The sequence below is a fragment of the Apteryx mantelli genome, chromosome 18, assembly GCF_036417845.1.
Source record: "Apteryx mantelli isolate bAptMan1 chromosome 18, bAptMan1.hap1, whole genome shotgun sequence".
NCBI lineage: Eukaryota > Metazoa > Chordata > Aves > Apterygiformes > Apterygidae > Apteryx > Apteryx mantelli.
Genome location: NC_089995.1, coordinates 7,738,350 through 7,756,726, shown reverse-complemented (window position 1 = coordinate 7,756,726; position 18,377 = coordinate 7,738,350). Strand labels below are relative to the sequence as shown.

The following is an 18,377-nucleotide window of genomic DNA, read 5'->3' as shown; positions in this document are numbered from 1 at the left end:
GGTGAACACGTGGCTTCATCCCTGCCGGCGCGCACGTCCCTCCGGCGGTTGCCCCATGGCGCACCCCGGGACGCCCGCCACGGCCTCCGCTTGCCTGGGCGCTGCACGCCGGCGAGGTGCCACCCGGGAAAGCCGTGCCGCTCGCCCAGCCACGGGGCGTTTGCCGCCTGCGCACGGGGAGGGGGACACGAGATGTCCCCCGCAGCCCTGAGCTTCAAAGTGCGAAAGAGCCTTGCAAGGAGATCGCCTTCCCCTTCCCTCCCGAAAACAGCGCCCGCCGGGGTCGGTGCCTATTCGCTCCTCCCACGGAGGAACTGGCAGCGACGCAAGGGGAGGCGCCGGCAAAGGCGTTATTAATGACGGCGGCAGCAATGTGCCGCGCGCAGAGGTCTCCGGGGACCCAGCGCGGATCCGCGCCAAGGGCCCGCGGGAGCCGGGGGCCAGACGGCACAGCAGGCGACGGCGCTGCCCGCTCGCTCGCTCGCTCTCGGCGGCCGCCCCTGCTCTGCGGCCGCATCCCTGCTCATCTCGCTGAGCACGCTGCCGCGTTTCCAGCGGGAGCGACCAGGGGCAAAGCAAAGCAGCCCTGGAAGCGGCAGGGCAGGCGGCGATCGGCTCCCTGCGGAGCCCGCGGCCTTGCGGCAGCCGCCCGGCACAAACCCCAGGCGCCGCAGCAGCCACGGCGGATGTGTGCGCGGGGCCGTCGGGCCCACGAGCGGGTCGCAGGCAGCGGAGACCAGCCCGGCCCCGACGCCAGGGCGGCCCCTTCCCGCGCGGCGCATTTGCCGCTCCCTGGCTTTTCGCCAGCCCCCGGCCCACCTGCTCCGCCGGCGCCCAGGCGTGCCGGGAATTCCTGCGGCGCGGAGCGAGGCGAAGCGTGGCGGGCTGGAGCGCGGCCAGCATTCCTCGCGCTCGCCTCCGACCAGTGCGGCGCGGCGCGGCGCAATAAGGCCGGCTCTTCCGCGGGCGGGATTAGCACACCAGGCGCGTCGCAGCCTGCAGGAGCGCCTGTCGTTTCCGCTCGGGGGGTCAGGGCAAGGGACGGTTTGCCAACCACCTCGGTGATGAGTTGCGAGGCCTCAGCTCTGACCCCACCGGTCAGCCGTGCCATGAGGCGGGATCGCAGGCAGCTGCCAGCTCCTGGATGCACCAGGAGGTGGGAAAAGCAAAGCCGGAGCTCTGCCGTTTGCCCTTGCTGGTGACACAGGCTCCCGGCAGCACCGGTCGCTGGCCCTGTACTCTGCCCGCGGCTGCCCAGGTTTTGCCTTATGGACAGGCTCGTTCAACCAAGCGGTTTGATGCCCCTTCCCCGGGGGCTCGGAGATGCCTTACCTGCTCCCTGCGGCCGCGGGATGGGAAGGGGCTGCCAGCAACGTCTGCTCCGCTCCTGCAGCAGCCTGCGGGACAGAGGGGAAGGTCAGTCCCGGCCCACTGGACACTGGCCTCCACCGGCCCCGAGCCCCCGTGAGCAGCAGTTACAGCGCGGCTCCTGGGAGCACCGCCGGCCCCGCGGGCACCCCAGCCCGCCCAGGGATTTTTGCAGTTGCTTCCCAGAAGGCAGAAGCAAAGCCAGTTGCTCCAGACTCGCTGCTGCTCTGGCACGAGGTGTTCCCAGCCCCGCCGCTCCGCTTTGGGACGGTCGGGACCGGTCGTGGTGACGCACTGCCGCCAACGGGGACCTTGTCACTGGGGACATGAGTCGTCTTCCCCATCCCCAACGCCACAGATGTGCTACTGCGTAAGGGATACTTGGAGCAATTCACACTGCTCAAGCCCAGATTCAGCCAGAAAAGCAAGTTTTTACCAAAATTTTCAAAAGAGTTAAAAAGAAGTGCTATTTCTCTGAAATGGTAGTTCAGGGCAGAGCTTGGGGGGTCAAAACCGGCGCAGGGAAAGGCACGAGGTGGCCAGGGACCTCGCCAGGCTTGGCCACCACCTTCACAATCTCCGATTCCGCATTCTGCTGTGAAACACTAAAAAACTGCCCCTTTTCTCCCACTCTCCCGCTGAAAACGAAATCTCCTTCCAACCAGCCCCACTCGTGCAGATGGGAAGGTGGCTAGTGAGCGCTGAGGCTGCGCCAGGAGCACAAGCCCTCTCGGTGCGAGGCACAGCGGCCGCGGCACCGCCCGGCGCCGACGGCCCCCAGCGGCAGACAACGCTCCCCCCTTGCAAAACGGAGCGCGAGTCTGTCCCGGCCGAACGCGCAGCCTGGCCGGGACCCCCGCAGCATCCCCGCGGGACCGTGCCGTGCACAAAGGCCAGAGCCAAGGTTCCCCGTTTCACCCAGGCACAAAACGCACCCAAGACAGATGCCGACAGGGCAGGCAGCACCTTAGATGCTCCCAGAGGCAGGTGCCCTCGCAGACACCAGCCGCGGGTGTTTTTACTGTGCCGTATTTAACCCTGCACACAGCAAGCCTGGAAGAGAGACCGGCGACAGCCTCCCACCTTCGTGTACGAGCTCCCGCCGGCAAAGGTGCAGGGACGGGAGGGTTTGGAAAGAAACGGGAGCAAAAGAGCAGGAGCTGCTGCTCCCGAGCACCGCGGGCTGCCCCCGCCCCACCTGCTCGGCTCGGGAGCTAACAGCATCGCGGCCCAAAGCCGCGCAGCGGAGACTCCCGCCTTGCTACTTTATAAGTTCTGGGGCACAGGGCGGACACCAAAAAGCAAACGCTCCCGGGGTCTGCACGAGGCGGTCGAGCCGCCCCGCTTCGCTCTCGCCGGGTGGGCGCCGTGGGCGGCGCTGAACACGCAGGGGACGTGCCACGGCGCGGGTTCGGTTCGGCACCCTTCCCTTCCCCCCGCTAAGAAGTTTTGTCCCTATTTTTAGTGCGTTTGATTGGGATAACAAGCAGCAGCTGATTGACAGCTCTTGAAGACCTGAATGGTTTGTAATTTGTACTTGACTACCAGGCGCCGGCGCTAATTGCGCAGCGGGATGGAAGGTGGGGGAAGCTGCAGTCTCAACTCGAGCCCGCAGCACATACAAATAAGGCTGCGGCGCGCGGCGCGTGTGCGAGCGGCACCGCCGCGGCTCCTCTCCCGGGGGCGGCACGAGCGAGACTCCCGGCCGGGTTTGCTCTGCGCGTTACGCTGGACGGTTGATCAGTCCGAAGACAAAACCCTGCAGGGGAAAGCCCCGCCGGGTGGCCGGCCCAGCCGGGCGTCACACGCAGCGTCCCCCCCCCTCCCCGAGCTCCCTGCGGGGGCACCACCCTCGTCCTCTCCTCCGCCCGCCGCCGAGCTCACCGCGCTGCTGCCGAGGCCACATCCACATTTAGACAAAACAGGACCCAAAAAAACCCCCACCGAAACCCCCCAAAATACGCCTCTGCAGGAGGTCAGCCGCATGTCGGAAGTCTGCGAGCTGAAAGATGTGATGCTGACGGGGAAGGGGAAGTCCAACAAATCCTCCAGCAGCTTCCAGGCTTGGTTTGCAACGCCAACGTCCGTGCCGCGCTCTCAGCATTTTGCATTTGCTGGCAAAACAGCAGCAGCCCTGGCCAAGGCGGCACGTGCCCCAGCACCATCCTGCCCAGGGCACCCAGAGAAGCTGCGGCGTCCTCGGGCTTACTGGAGCCAGCGCAGCGGTCGGGGCTGTCACCGCTGCAGGGACAAAACCCCGCTTCCAAGAGCCCAACGCCATCTCCTCCTGCGTGAACAGGACGACGTGAGGCACCGCAGCGACCTGACCAAAACCGTGCAGCCCGGGCAGCAGCGGAGCTGCAACCTCAGCTTGTGCACTGCCGGAGACGGGCTCGCGCCGGGAAGGCACGCGGTGACGGCCGGCAGGGCCGAGCAGCACAGGCACGCTTTGCCAGCGCTCCCGTCCGAGCATCTCCCCACGCATCCGCTCCTCCAGCTCCCCTCGCTCCCAAATCCCAGCAGAGCAGGGCCGCTTCCCGCGCCGGCGGGCAGGACGGGAGCGGAGCATCCCTAGGGCCCGCAGGGCACGCTCAGCGCTGCCTTTTCTTCCCGGGCCCCACCTGCCCGCCCCGAGCGGCGGCAGCGCTCGGACGAGCGCCGAGGGCAGGGTGCCAGGGCTGAGCGGGGGCGCGCGGTCCCTGCCCCGGGGAGCGGGAGCGAGGGAGGCCTCAGCGAGAGGCCGCCCCCTCCCTCCGCTCTCAAGAAGCGATGGAAACCGAAGCACGCTCAGCTGGGGGATTCCGCTCGCGGCCCCCACGGCGGAGGTTTGCCCTTCCTCCCCCGCCGCGGCAGCCCGGGAGAGCTGTGGGGCCGGGCGTCCCAGCGGGCTTGGGGACGGTGGAGCGGAAGCAAAGCGCTGCCAGGCGGGAAAACACCGGCCGAGTCCGGGAAGGCCACGTGGCCCCATTCCTTGGACACCAGCGTCCCCAGGGCACCCCCGTTTCGTCCCCGCTCCAGCCCGCTCCCAGCACTTGTCCCGGCCCGCCGTACCCACTGCAGCACCCCGGTGAGCGCGGGCCCCCTCCCGCCGTCCCCAAAGCCTCCTCCTGCCCCGGGAAGGGAGCAGGGAACAACCGGGGCGGCCAAGCTGAGCCCTGTGCACGCTCACAGCCCTTTGCTCTCTGCACCGTGGAGGAGCTCAGGAGCCGAGAGCATCCCGCTGAGCCAGGCCTGGGCAGGCGGGAGCGAAGGGGATGCGATCAGGCATCCCGTAAAAAAGAAAAACTAACCGGCGAGCTGGGAAGTGGTGGAGGATCAGCCCTCTTCCCTGTCTCCCTGCCGGCAGAGATGCTCTCGGAAAGGCAAGGCGGCGGAGAGCAGCTGCTTTCAAGCAAATCCGTCTCCTCCAGACAGGCTGTTTTCCTCCGCACCGGATCGCTCAAGGATACAAAGGGAGTTGTAAAAGCCACGCACGATAGCGGGTCTGGCAGCCGCGAGGGAAGCGATCTTATCTTTTTTTCAAAGACACTAACAAAAGACGCTGATTGGGAGCAGACAAAACACAGAGACGCCACGTTTTGCTGGCTTCTGTAAGCCAGAAGCAGCAGCCTTGGGAAACGCTGCGGCGCTCCGGGGCCAGGAACCAGACAAATGAGCCCCGGGGAGGGAGGAATCTCCGGCAAAAGCCTCGGTCCTTGGGGCTGCTGCAGACCCTGACGGGTGCCCAGCTGCACCTCCGGCAGACGGGGCTGGGGGCTCTGCAAGACAGAGGGACAACCTGCGCCGTGAGGGCCACCGTGCCGGCCCGGAGAGGCCTCTCTGAGCAGCAAGGCCTGCTAGGAGCACCTCCACCTCCGCCTCATTTTAGTCCTCCCAAGCAAAAACCCCACGACCGCAGGGGCGGGCGAAGGGAGCCGGCTCTCCCCCTCTCCCCTGCCGGCTTCGGCGCTCCGCAGAGCCGCAGCGAGATTGATAGCGGCGCCTGTCTCACGCCAGACTGACAAACGAGGCTCGCGGGACGGCGGCAGGGGCGGCGCAGCCCGGGGACGCGGAGCCCAGCGCGAGGCAACGGGCGCCGGGACCGGCGAAACCCGGAGGGGGCGGCCGCCCTGACCCGGCCCGTCCGTCCCTCGCCCCAGACACACGGCGGGTGCCCTTCCAGCGGCCGGGACGCCGGGGGGGGGGGGGGGGGGGCACAGCCCGGCGGGGCTCGCGCACGACGCGCAGAGAACGCCTAACTGCGCGCGCGCTGCTAGAAGGCCGAGCGCTCGCGTGGGAGGCCGGCGGGCGCACGGTGCCAGCCGCCACGTCGCCCTCCGCAGAGGTGCGAGGGGCAGCCCGGCCCCTCCGTTTGGGAAAGCCTCTCTCCCACCAGGATAAGGCGGTGCCTGCCGTGGGAAAGGCCGGTCCCGGCAGAGGGAACGCGCGGAGGCGCCTTTCTGCCCCGGCCGTAGCGGCTCCCAGGCGCCGGCAGGAAGGAGGGAGATGCAAAAGCGGGGTCGGGCGTTTCAGAACACCGCCGGCAGATCCCTTCCCCGCGGGGCGCCGGCCGCCAAGGCCCCCTGCATCCGCCCTTCTCCTCCGCAGGGAAACCTGCTTCTCCCTGCAGCCTGGATTTTAAGACAAAAGCAGAGATGCTCCCTGAATCCCTCGGCTCCCTGAGCTGGAGCGAGAGGCAGACGGAGGCCTCCGGCTCCCAAAGCAGCTGGGGAGCGGCACGGTGCCTGTGCCCCACTTCGCTCCGTCCGCGGACGCCCAGCTTCCCTCCTCTGCCTCTCCCCAGCCGACGGAAAACTCTCCAAAGATGAAGGCAGCGCATGGCGGCGGGCGGCGGAGCAGGCTGTGCGCTGCCCTCCGCTCCGGCTACGGACCGGCCCCTCCTGCCTGCTCCCGTCAACTCCTGTTAAATTTAAAACCGTCTTAATTAAAGCTCCGTAGGCAAACCTGGCAGGGGCCAGCAGGTCACGGGAGGGGAAAGGATAACTCAATTAACAGCTGAAATTTGCTTCCCCCAAGCAGGGGCGAAGAGTCGCAGCCGGCAGCAGCCCCAAACGCCTCGGAAAGGAGGCGTCAAAACACGGAGCTGAAAGACCAAAACAAACGCGCAGGAAGCACAACAGCAGCTTTGGGCTGCTTCTCCGACCGGGCACCCAGCAAACACCAAAAGTGCCCACGGAAACCTGTGCCGATCCGTGCTCCCATCGCTGTGGGAGCACGTGCCGCCCTCGGCAGCCCCCACGGCCCTTCCCGGGCTCCTCGGGGCGGCCGGGAAGCGACTGCCCCGGCGGCCGGTTTCCCGCACCACTGCACGAGCAGCCGGTGGCGGCGGGTGCCCGGGCCCCCGCGCTCCCCCAGGCCGGCCGGGAGAGGGCACAGAGAACCCGGCGGCGGACGCTCCCCAGCACAGTCTTGCTTGAGGTTGGCAAGAAAAAGTGTCAAGCTTTATCTGGGAAAAATAACAGATCGGCTTCCCGGAGCAGGCGAGATCCGTGGCACCTCACGCGTTCCAGTTCTCAGCCATCGAGGGCGGAAAACTAGCTGTTGTTGGAAGAAACGCAGGCTCGGGCTGTAACCCCATCGCGCGGCCCCTTGGGCGACGTTACGGAGCCAGCAGGGACACGAGGGACGGGAGAGCCCTGGCCGCTGGCCACGGCCGCGCTCCCGCCATCCAGGCACAGCAGCCTCGGGACTGCGCGAGGCCGGATACCCCGGCGCAGGCTCCGGAGCCTGCGCTGAACCGTCGCAATTCCCAGAGCCAAAGCACACCCCATCCTTGGGAGCCGGTAAAGCACTGGACACCCAAAGCCCCCCGGAAACTGCCGAGAAGGAGCTGCCGAGGGGCGTGGGGGTCTCCGGAGGGAGCTCGCAGCCGCCCGCTCTGGGGAGCGTCCCAGCCGGCACCCGCCAAGCCCGGCTTGCAGCCCCCGTGATGGCACCGAAAGCCACCCTGGCTCCCGGCGTGTCACGCACCCGGACACGAGACTCACCGCCTTTCCGACCCGGCCTTGCCCGAATGGACTGAATGCACCGTGCAAAGACGAGGGCCGCTGCGAGACGTCCCCGCGGCACCGGCCCCGTGCCACCTCGGTTCGTCCCACGTTGGCCTTTACTCTCAGGGAGGAAACGCCTTCCACTTTGTTCTTTCGTGTTTTCCCTTTACCAACACGAGCAACCTGTTTTCAAACTCCTTCCGCAGCTGGGAGCCCGGGTACAACATCAAAGCGACCCGCAGGCATGACTAACATCGCTCTCCGGGAAGAGCGAGGGAGCGAAACGCCTGCCCCGACCCCGCGGCCCCCCGGGTACCCAGGCGGCGCAGGGCCGGGCAGACGGCGGGGCGGCCTGACCCCGCAGCCGGTGCAGGGAGCTGCTCCCGCGGCCCCGGCTCTGCGCCCCCGGTGATGCACGCTGCTCAGCAGCCGTGACAAAAAGCCGCGGAGCTGCCGCGGAGCCGGCGAGCCCTGCCGAGCCCCTGCGCCTCTGCCGCCCCGGCCGCGGGGGCCCCCGAAGCCCAGCGCCGCGGGGGAGCCCCGCTGGGAGCGATCTGGGGCGCCTCGGCGCGCCGAGGGCTGCACAACGCGGCCGCCTTTCCCCTTGTCTACTGCAGAAGATTACAAGGACGAGGACGGGGGCTCCCTCCTCCCTCCTGGCACGCTGAGCTTCGATCCGCCGGCGGGAACGCCGAGCCGAGCGCCAGGCCCACAGCTCCCGTGCACGGCGCGGTCAGCCCCGACCTTGGAGATGCACCAAATTTGATGGGACCTGAGCAACCTGCTTGGAGCTGGGGTCACCCCGGAGATGTCTAGAGGTCCTTCCCAGCCTAACTCAGCCTGGCGCTCCAGATCCCTAGGAGGGCAAAGCCAGGTCAAATAGATGCTTCCCAACTGCACGCAAAGCTGCTGGCGCGCGTTAACCCGCAGGGAGTTTCTCCCAGACAAGCGAGGAGGGCACCGTTCTCCTCCTGCCAAGTCCGGCACAGTCAGAGAGAGGTAAAGGGAAAATAAAAACTTCCAAGCGTGCGGAGCGCCTGCCAGCCCGGGACAGCCACACTAGGAGCAGATCTCCCTGCCACCAGGGCTGCCTCAAACCACCGCACGATGCTTCCCCCCAAATTCCTCCCGCCCAGGCCCTGGCGAGGGGTTTGGTCCCCCCCAATGTACATTTTTAATATTAGACCCAGGGCATGTTCATTGCCACCCAATTCTCCAGTTTCTTTCAGCCCCATCGACTTAACACCGTTCCTGTGCCCTCAGAAAGCTCCAGGAGAAGTACCGGGAAGCGGGTCCGAGCCACGCTGCAGGTAGTGACACATGTGGAAACACCATGACACAGCTTGGCCTCTTCCCCATGCCGGGGCGGCGCGGATTTCTGTTCCCTATTTCTGCAACGCCTCTTCCAGCGCCGGCCTGTTTTCGGCTCCAGCAGGGCAGCAGAAAGCTGAGCTTGCTTCTGCTTTCGGGAAGCGGAGACCAGCCCCGGGTCCGGCTGAGCACAGCCCCGGAGCCACGCTCCGGCAGGCGGGCGCGCTGGGAGCGAAACGCGGATGTGACTCACGGCCGGCTGCACCCGCGCCGGCAGAGTGGGGCCGTCTACCTGCTCCCGCCGCGGCCCCGGGGATGACACGCCAGGCGGTGATTTCACACCGTCGGACCTGGGAGCCCCGGGCGAGGATCCCGGCTCAGCCACGCGTTAAATCCCTCGGGGCAGGGGGAGGAAGGGGCGAGGGCACGTAAGAAACAGCAAATCTCCAGATACGAGCAAGTTGCAACCATCCCTGGCCGCGCTGGCGTCACTGCGGAAACATTTCCACCTTCGGAAAAACCAGCCCATCCAGTCCAGCGGGAGAGCAGCTCCCCCGGGCTCCACGATGCCCCCCCGGATGGCGGCACGGGGGGATGCAGCCCCCCGAAGGGTGCCACAGACCCCGGGGTGACTCCTCCCCGGGCACAGGTATCGCCTCCCAAGACCCTCCAACGTGCAGCAAGACGCGGGAAAGCTGCTCTTAGCAAAGAACGTGCAGGGGAGGTATTTGCCCCCTCATCCCGAGCGGGCTCTCGCCCGGTTTCGGCACGCTGCTCCCACGCCATGAGCCTCGCCAGCCCCCGCTGGCCATGCGTGTGCCGTGGGCAGCAAGGGCAGGTCGGGGCCGGCCCCTGCCGCCAGCACGGGCAGCCGCCAGCGCCGGCCTCCGGCTCTCCACCGCCGGCACCTGGAGGCGGGCAAGGCGCCCGGGTGAGCAGCGGGATCCTGGCGGATCGCCGTCTCCCTGCCCGCTCCCATCCCTCTGGCGATCTCCTTGCCACCACAAGCGGCTCAGGACCCGCCAGGGAAGCCCAGCACGGCGGCCGGGGGGCACACCGAGAAGACGGGACGGGCCGAGACGGCGCCGCACCCCAAACGAGCTGCACTCGACTGCCCCGAGCCAGCCCGGCCGTTCCCGGGGCGGCCAGGGCGCTCGGCAGCTCCGCTCGGAGACGCCTGGGAGATGAGACGGGCACAAGGTGCAGCTACCGACAGCGCTAGCTATCAGCGGCCCGAGCAGACGAAAAACAAAGAAAAACGCTGAGTTAGTGTCTCTCGTTCCTGCCGCTCCGGGAGGGGAGACCTCGGCTCCGCGCAGCTCCCGGCCGCAGCGGCTCACCGAGCCCGGAGCCGGGCCGCGAGCAGTGCAGGAGGGACGGAGGTGGCTGTGGGGCACGGCGGCCGCGACCGGCACCCCCAGGAAACAGAGCCGAGCCATCCCGTCCCTTTCCGGCGCTCCCCAGGCCTTGTCCACCCCTACCTCGCGGGAGCGGGGACGACCGCTCCGGGCCGCAGCGCGCCGGGGGCAGAGGCAGGGACCGGCCCTCCCTCCGGTCAGACCCCCAGCCGCGGGGCCGCAGCCTCTGCTCCCTCCCCGGCGGCCAAGCGCAGCGCCGTGCGCAGAGCTGCGGGGCGCCCGCCCGTCGCGCCGCGTCTCACGCTGGCCGCAGCCCGCGCGCCCAAAGGGCCCGCAGCGCCCAAAGCTCTTTTAGCAGAAGTTCCCGAGAGCGCGTTTCCGCCCCGGGATGTTCGCTGTGAGCATCCCGGCCCCACGGCCGCCTGCGGGGCCCAGCTGCTGCCGCCCCGTCTCGCCCGCTCAGCGGGGCCCCGTGGCCCAGCGGCAGCGCGAAACCGCGGCGCGGTGCGGCGGCGAGGGCTGGTTTCATCCGGGGCCGGGCAGAGACTTATCTCACGCGCGCTGAGCCTCCGCTCGGAGACGGGCCGTCGCCTCCGCGCAGGGGTGACGGGCCGCTTCCTCCCCCGCGCGCGCCAGGCGGCGGCGGCCCGGGGAGGGAGAAGCCAAGCACCAAAACACCGGGGCCGGGGAGGAAGGCTGCACCGCTGCCCGGAGCGCGGCTTGTATTTGCCCTGCCCGGATCAGAGCTTGGTCCACGGGGAGCGCGCGGCGCTGGGCGGCCTCGGCCGGCAAACGGTGAAACGGTGCAACTGGGTCTGCCAAGGAGGGGTGCAAGAGGGGGAAACCGAGGCAGACGCCTCGCCAGGGAGCGGCAGCGCCGAGGAACCCGGCTGAGCGGCTTCCGTCTCCTCGGGAGCCTCCGAAGCACAGCTGCGCGCGTGAAGGTGCCTGGCGAGGAGCCGCCGGAGCCTCGCTCGGCCGTGGGCGCTGCTGCGGGCTCCTGCCCGGCTGGCAGCAATGCTCAGCTGAGCCTCGTGCCCAGCATGGACGCGACCCTTCCTGCGGCCCCGGCACGGCCTGAGGATTTCTAGTCGGATGTCAGCGCCCAACGCCCCTCGGCTCTGCTCCAGATCCAAGTTTCTCCGCGGGGCTCCAAATCCCCCATCACGAGACGAAGCCGTGTCGCCGGCCAGTGCTCCCCATGAGCTGCTGTCCCAGCGAGGAGGACTTGGCTTATCAGCGCAAACGCTCAGGGCTCTGAACGGTCCCTCCGTACTCCTGGGCCCTCCGAGGAGTTCACGGGCGCTCAGTTCTCCCACGCTCCCCCCAGGACATTTCGGCCCCCCAGTCACCCAGCGGACCTGACGCCTTCCACACCGCGCCGGCCGGACCCCAGCCCGTGATACGGCACAGCGTTCCCCCCGCGCGGCCCACGGGCACCCCACCACATCCGCTGACGGCACCCGCCGGCGACGACCAAACGGGCCGAGGGGAAACTGAGGCACGTCGAACCGTCTCATCAGAGGGGGAAGCAAGCACGTCGCGGAGCAGCAAAACCCGGACCCGAAGGGCTGCAGCTACAACCCTGCACTTCTGCTCGGACGGGCTCCAAGGGGGGGCGGTTTTACGATCTGATAAATCGGCCACACGAGCAGCTCCCAGGCACAGGGACCGACCCGGGCTGCTTTTATTCGGAGACCTTGGAGGCACACAGCGCCGTACCCAGCTGCCATTTCCCCGGCACAGCTTAGCACTAACAGAGTGGAAAGACCACCCAAATCACTGCCCACCCAAAGCAGCTGAAACGTCCTCTCCTACCTTTCATCCTTCTCGAGACCCTAAACCCAGCAGGAGGTTTAGCTTTTCCAATGAACAGCTTGCACCCTTGCTGGCACCCGCGATCAGCACCCACCTCCCCCTGCACCCCTCCCCAGACCTGGCCAGCGCCGCACTGGTGACCCTTCATGGGAAGGCGGCACGTGGCTCAGGAGAGGCTCAACTCGTGTCACTTTGGATCCTGTTTGAATCCAGGTCTCCAGTGCTGCAAGGGTTAACACGCTGGTGCGTTTTCACCCTCTTTTCCCGGGGTTTCACCCAGGGTTTTCGGTGGCTCAGCCCACAACTGCCGAGCGTCCAGAGGGCTCTGCCCTTCCCAACCTCCGAGACGGAGCCCTGGCCCTTGGCGCCGCGGACGCGAGCGCGGAGCCCTGCCGAAAGGATGGAAACAGCCACGCAGGGTGGGAGCTATTTTAGCAGCGCGCAGTCAGGTTTTCCTCTGGCCAGCCACGGATAACACGGCCGGCTCCCTGCCAGCGAAAAAAATAAATAAATAAATAAATTTTTCAATCGCACGAGCGAGACCATAACGGGTCAGGCAGGGGCCGGGAAGCTCGGAGCCGGCCTCGCCGGGCAGCGGGGCGCGGGGAAGGAAGCACGGCCCAGCACAAGTCACGAGCCCGCCTGAGTCACCCGCCGGCAGAGCGCCGGCACGGCACGGCACAGCACGGCACGGCACGGCACGGCACAGCCCGCCCCGCGCCGCGGCTGCTCCCCGCCACGAGCCCCCCGCTGCGAGCCCCTCGCCGCTGCCGCCGCCACGCGGGTCGAGCCCAGCCGAACGCCCCCCGCCTGCTCTCGGCCGCGAGCCGGCGGCTGGTGCCCAGGCAGGGCTCAGACCCCACCAGGGGGGCGTGGGGTGCTGAGCGGTGGCCGTGGGGACGGCTGCAGAGAGACTATGTGCACACGGGACAACACTAGGGCGGGGTGCAACTCGCGCTGTCGTGCCTCCTCATCTTCCTCCCCTCCATCCAAATCTCCCACCCTGGAGCAGCCCCGAGAAGCTCTCGGACCGCTCGTACGAGGCTGCGGGTATTTTGGCTGCTTGTCCCCGCTCCCCGTGAAAGCACGGCAGCCTGCGGCTGGGCAGCTCAGGCCCACAGGCAGATTTCTTTAAGGTCTCAAAAAATAATAATAATAATAATAATAATCGCGGACTGGGCATCCCTTTCCCAGGATTCGTCCTCCCCGTGCCCCCGGCAGCACTCCCGCTCCCGCTGCGCTGCTCTTCCCAGGGGCTGTCCCGCTCCTGAGCACAGCACTGCCTTTACCGGGGCCTTTTTTGGGGTCCTCACTGACGCCCCAAGCCCCGAGGAGCGGCGATGCACCCCGGGGCGACACAGCTGAGCCAGAGCCCCGGAGCCGACGCCGTCGCAGGCGCCGCAGCCCGGAGCGGCCGCTCGCAGCCCGGCCCCGGCGCTGCCCCTTGCCCTGCCCCCAGCGCAGCGTCCCCCGGGCCACAGCCCCGCGCCGAGACACGAACCGCCCGATCTCCCCCAGGATGTGAGACACGCTCCGGGAACGCGGCGCCGGCAGGCACAGCCAGCCCCCGGCACGGCCCGCACACGCTTCCCGGCTCCGCGCGGCCCTCCCTTCCCGGCGGGAAGCGGAGGACAGCGAGGATATACGTAGCCTCGAGGGGAATCAGTGCAAGGTGCAGATCTGCAGCTCCTGGGTCCCCGGCCCACGTTCGAATCGTGCTTGTGCCTGTTTCAGGGCTTTATTTTCAAGTCGCGCTTTGAACAGAGGCACGTGCAGGGCAGCACCGGTTCCCTTTGCACCCAGGCCCGTTGGGGGCCTTGCGCCCCCGGGCATCCGCGCCAGCGCGGCGCCAAGTCGAGGACCGGGCGGACTCGAACGCGGGCTCAAGCCAACTCCGATTTAGCCGCACTCACTCAATTACTTACTCTTCTCTCCTAAGCGGACTACACAGCCAACTATCTCATGGCTCGCTGCCAGCTTAAAATATCAAACACCAAAGTCATTACTTTTTTCCTGAAGTTTGCTTTAAAATAGCGCTACAACACATTCCACGTTTTTGCTCGTAGTCGGAGACTTCGGCAAAACGCGAGCCCAGAGGGAATCATTCCCCACGACCCGGAGTTACAAGCCTTAGAAAACAGGACTACGCTAGAACGGAAACACTGACAGTCCGAGCCCGAGTCACATGAAGAGCATTACAGGGATGGTTATTTCCACGCAAGGAGATTTAAGCTGGTTTTAGGGCATTGAATTAAAGGAACGGCTCCCGGGCAGAGCAGCGCAGCCCACGGCCGGGCACACGCGCTCCTCCTGCAAGCCAAGGGCGGAGGGGAGCGCGGGCGCTCTGCCCCGGCCGTTTCACACCGGCCAAAGCCGTTTGCACTGGACGAATTTCCAGCCGGGCTCCGCAACGAGACGCGAAGTGCTGAGGAAGTGAGGTCATATGGGAAATTGTTCCGAGAGATAAAGAAACAAGTTAGAAACCAAGCTGCAAAATAGACAGTACAGGAAACAATAGAGCTTTAGATAGTCTTTCAAGTTTCCCCTAGTGATGCCAAGAACACGGCACTTTATAGAAGTGATGCTCTTTTATTTTTTTTTGCCTTAAACATGCTGCAAGGAAACACCGACTAAAGGATTACGGAGCCGAAGTTGTTTGCTTCAGCCCAGGGCTTGCTCCAACCTTTTTTCTCGCTACACGCATCTGTTGGTCATTAAAATGAGACATTATGGGCCAAGTCCTTCAAGTGTCATTAGGTAAGAGTTGAGTGACTTCAAAGGCCAGACTTAATCCTGTTATCAGCGGTGTCTCCCACCGGACCGGGGCCCAGGGATGGGGCAGTGTCCCCAGCCCGCACCACCACCTGTCTCGGGAGCAGAAGTGGCTCGGGCCACCTCAGTGCCACACGGCAGCTTTCCTTCCCGGCACTGCGGCGCTGCCGAACCTGCAAAGCGACACTCAGAGGGACCAGCCAGGCTGGGTGAACCCCCTCACACCACCCATGAAGGCAACTGCCACAGGGAGCCAGGGCCGGCACAGGGAGAGTCGCAGGGAAAGGCAACATCTCAGCAGAGCAGCCAGCGCAGCAGGAAGGACCGACGTGGTTTCAGATGCGCAAGAGCACCGCGGCCCCGTCCAGCCCCTCCTCGCCCTGGTGCACCCAGCAAACAGACGCTGCTTCCCCCAAAGTGCACGCAGGGACGCACAGAGAACCCACTCTGTTTGAAAAGAAACCCTTGGGGGGTCCAGAGTGCATCGATACCCCCCGGCCCCGCCTCGGGGAGGCTGCGTGGCTGCTGATGTCCCCTCCACGGCACAGAGGCAGCAAAGGAGCTTCCCATCCTCCCAGCAGAGCCTCCCCGTACTTTGGTCGCTACAAACCACAGCTCTTGCCTTTCATCTTCCATCTCCTGGCTCTCTAGCTTGGCACTTGGATGCTCCTTTCTCCCTCCCCACAGTACCTAGATGATTTTCCATCACTCCGGGACAAAATCGTTACAGGGCAGAGATATCGTTAGAGCATCTCCATCACACAGGGAGCGCTGCAAGGCCACTAACGATCTAGACAGGGAACATTGGACTTCCCTGAGCTACTGTGTCAGCCCGTAAATAACCCAGGCTCCCAAATCATCAGGCTGCGTTTCAGCAAAGCTACTGACTGTGAGGTGCAAGGACCAGCTCTGCTCTCGTATTCCTGGTCAAAACCTGGGACTGGACACTGACCCCTGTATTTTAAGCAGAGGTGCCCTCCTCTGAAGAACGAGCGTTACCTAGCTCATGACGGCAGAGGCAGCTCCCTCGGGAGGAAGCACGCAAGCCTGACCTCGGAGATCCCAAACCGCTACGGGTATTTCACGGGCCAGATCCTGAGCCAGCATAAACTGACGTTGAACAAGTGGCTCCAGGACAGACCCGCCGAGCAGCCAAGGACCAGCCGCTCTGCCCGACGGCTCTGCCCCAACAGCGCCGCGGCAGCCCCAGCATAAACAACAAAACCCCGAGTGCTCTGAAGCGCAGGACTGCTGAAGTCCCCATGCTCTGCGCGTCCCCGCCACGTCTTTGGCAGGGGGACACGCACTGGCAAAGCCGTCTGCGGTCCTTACGCCTCCCGGGGAGAGCGCAGCCAGCCCAGGACTGAGCCCGTCACACGTCCTACATGGGGGCTTTGGCGCTCGTACAGTCGCATGGGGAACACCGAGCGTGGCAGAGACAAACGGCTTTCCCAAAATCAAACGCTGGACCCTGGGAGGGTTTGCCATGACCTGGTACGCACGCCCAGCGCCGGGCACTGCCGCCTCATCGGGCATCGGGCATCTCATCGGATTAGAGAAGAGCTGCACAGAACACTTCAGCTTCCTGCCTGTTCTGCACCTTCTCCTCTGGGGAGCACCAGGGTGGGAGGAGGGGAAAAAAAAAAGAAAGAAAGAAAATCCAGCCTTTCCCTGCCACGCTCGCGCAGCCCGGCTTGCACACAGCGCCGCTGAACGCGTGCTTTCCTGGCCCTTTCCCCGCCGCACAGGCGGCACCATCCCCAGGCAAGAGCCACAGCTCGCGTGGCGCACAGAGATGGGACCTCAGGGACGACCGCAAGAACGGGTAACGACACCCAGCAGGAGCGCCCTCGAACGCCCTAAAGCCCACAGACTTCTTGCAGCAATGGAGGGAGGGGGCCAGCGCTGGGACCCACGGTCACATCCCCTCCAACGCAGCAGGGCTGAGCCCTGGCGCACCAGGGCAGAGGGGACGAGGCAGGAGAAGGGCAGGGTGATGGGGGAAGAGCACAAGGCACAGGGCCGGCAAAATGCACGGAGCAACACAGCAGAAACGCATTCGTTTCCAGCAGGAGGCTGCACAAAACTTCTCCGAGACCCTGTTCGGTACCAGACACGAGCACGCCACGGTCAGCGCCCGGATGCGCCGCATCCTCCTTCAGCCCCATGGCAGCACCCGCACACCCCGCACGCCGCGGTCCCCCACTGCACAGGTCACCCTGCAGCCGGCCCGTGCGAGCGCCCCACATCCCACGGCGGCCCCGCAGCGCCGGCAGCACAGCCCACGGAGCTCCTGAGCATCTCTCCGCGACGGCGGCAGCAAGGCAAGGAGGAGAGCCCACCCCGAGCCCCGCTCGGCTCAGGCACCCGGGGACCACGGCGCTTCCCCGTGGCGCCAGGGGCTGTCACGGAGACGGCGGGGACGCAGCAGTGCAGCCGCTCGCAGACACGCGTGGGGCTGTTTTGCCCCGGCTGCAACGGGGGAGCTTCCAGGCTGCATAAAGCTTCAGCCGGGCAATCCAGGGCCCTGCAGCTTCCTACCAGGCTGATCGCCGGCAGCCCGGCGGAAAGGGGCACCGAAAGCAGCCCGGCCTAACAGGGCCCTCTGGGTCCATCGGGGCCGGACGTGACCCCCAGAATTACCGGGGAACAAACGCTACAAGGGAAGTGGATCAGGAGACATCGAAGCAGGGGGGCAATGAATATTTCATGTCCTGGCCTACATACAGCCCGGCTCTCCCCGCCCCGCGCTCCCGGGGGGCCCCGCAGCCCCCAAACACAACAAAGGGCAGCGCGGGCAGGCGGTGCCGCTCGCCTGGACCCCACGGCCGCCCCCTCGGAGCGGGCTAGCCCCAGCCGGACCCGCGGCCGCCCCGCCGGCCCTGCACAGACCCGCAGCCGCCCCGCCGGCCCCGGCCATGCCCAGCCGGCCCCAGCGCCGCCCGCCGGCCCGCGAGCATCCCGGCCAGCCCCACAGCCGCCCCGCTGGAGCGCGGGCACCTCCGGCCAGACCGCACATCCGCCCGCCGCCGCCCGCCGCCGCCCGCTCACCTCCGCGTGTGCGCGGCCCCGCTTTGTCTCCGCGCCGGGGGCGCGGCCGCCACCCGCCGCCGCCGCGCTGCTGCCCGGGCCGCCGCCGCCGCCGCCGCAGCCCCGCGCCGCGCCGAGCCGAGCCGAGCCGAGCCGAGCCGAGCCGAGCCGGGCGCTCAGGGCTGCGCCGCCGGCAGCATCGCGGAGCGCCGCGGATCCGGCGCGCTGCTCCCTCGCCCGCCCCCGCTCACCCCTTCTCGGGTGGGGGGGGAGAAACCCACAGGGGAAAAAAAAAAAAAAAAAAGAGGAATATGGCAGCAAACCGGAAACGGCTTATAGGGAAAAAAAAAAGCAGCAGCCCCTCCCCTCGGGTTTTTTTTTTTAAGGGCGAAGGCTCCGGGCAGCCGGGCTCCGCGGGCGCGGAGCGGGCGGGGGGGCGCCGCTGCCGGGCGCCCGCCCCGGGAAGCCGCCGGGCGCGCCAGGGACGGCGGCAGCGGTGTCCCCGGGGCCCCCGACGGGCCGTGCCCAGGCCGGGGGGGGGGGCAGCCCCGCCGGGGGGGGGGCGGCCCCGGGGCCGAGAGGCCGGGACGGAGGGCGAGGGGCGGCGGTGGGCTTCGCCTTGGCTCTCCCCATCGCCCTTCAGGCTGCCTCGGCCCGCGCAGCTGGCAGGGCTGTTGCATTACCTGGAAACCAAAACTGAGCAGAAGAGAGAAGTGATTTTCAGAATGGT

At 66.8% G+C, this 18,377-nt stretch overlaps 1 protein-coding gene across 3 annotated transcripts in view; it reads right to left on the bottom strand.

Annotated features, from left to right (window-relative positions):
• SRC (SRC proto-oncogene, non-receptor tyrosine kinase) overlaps window positions 1–17,739 on the bottom strand; it is a 42,881-nt gene extending 25,142 nt beyond the window's left edge. For 2 of the 3 annotated variants that reach the window (XM_067307881.1, XM_067307879.1), the window contains exons 1-2: window positions 17,669–17,677; window positions 1,333–1,397 (exon numbers count right to left, since the gene is read on the bottom strand). The gene's annotated coding sequence lies outside the window, so the exon portion shown is untranslated. Of the gene's footprint in view, window positions 1–1,332; window positions 1,398–17,668 lie in introns of all 3 variants that reach the window. The other variant, XM_067307880.1, reaches the window with a different exon arrangement.
• Window positions 17,740–18,377: the final 638 nt, after the last annotated feature.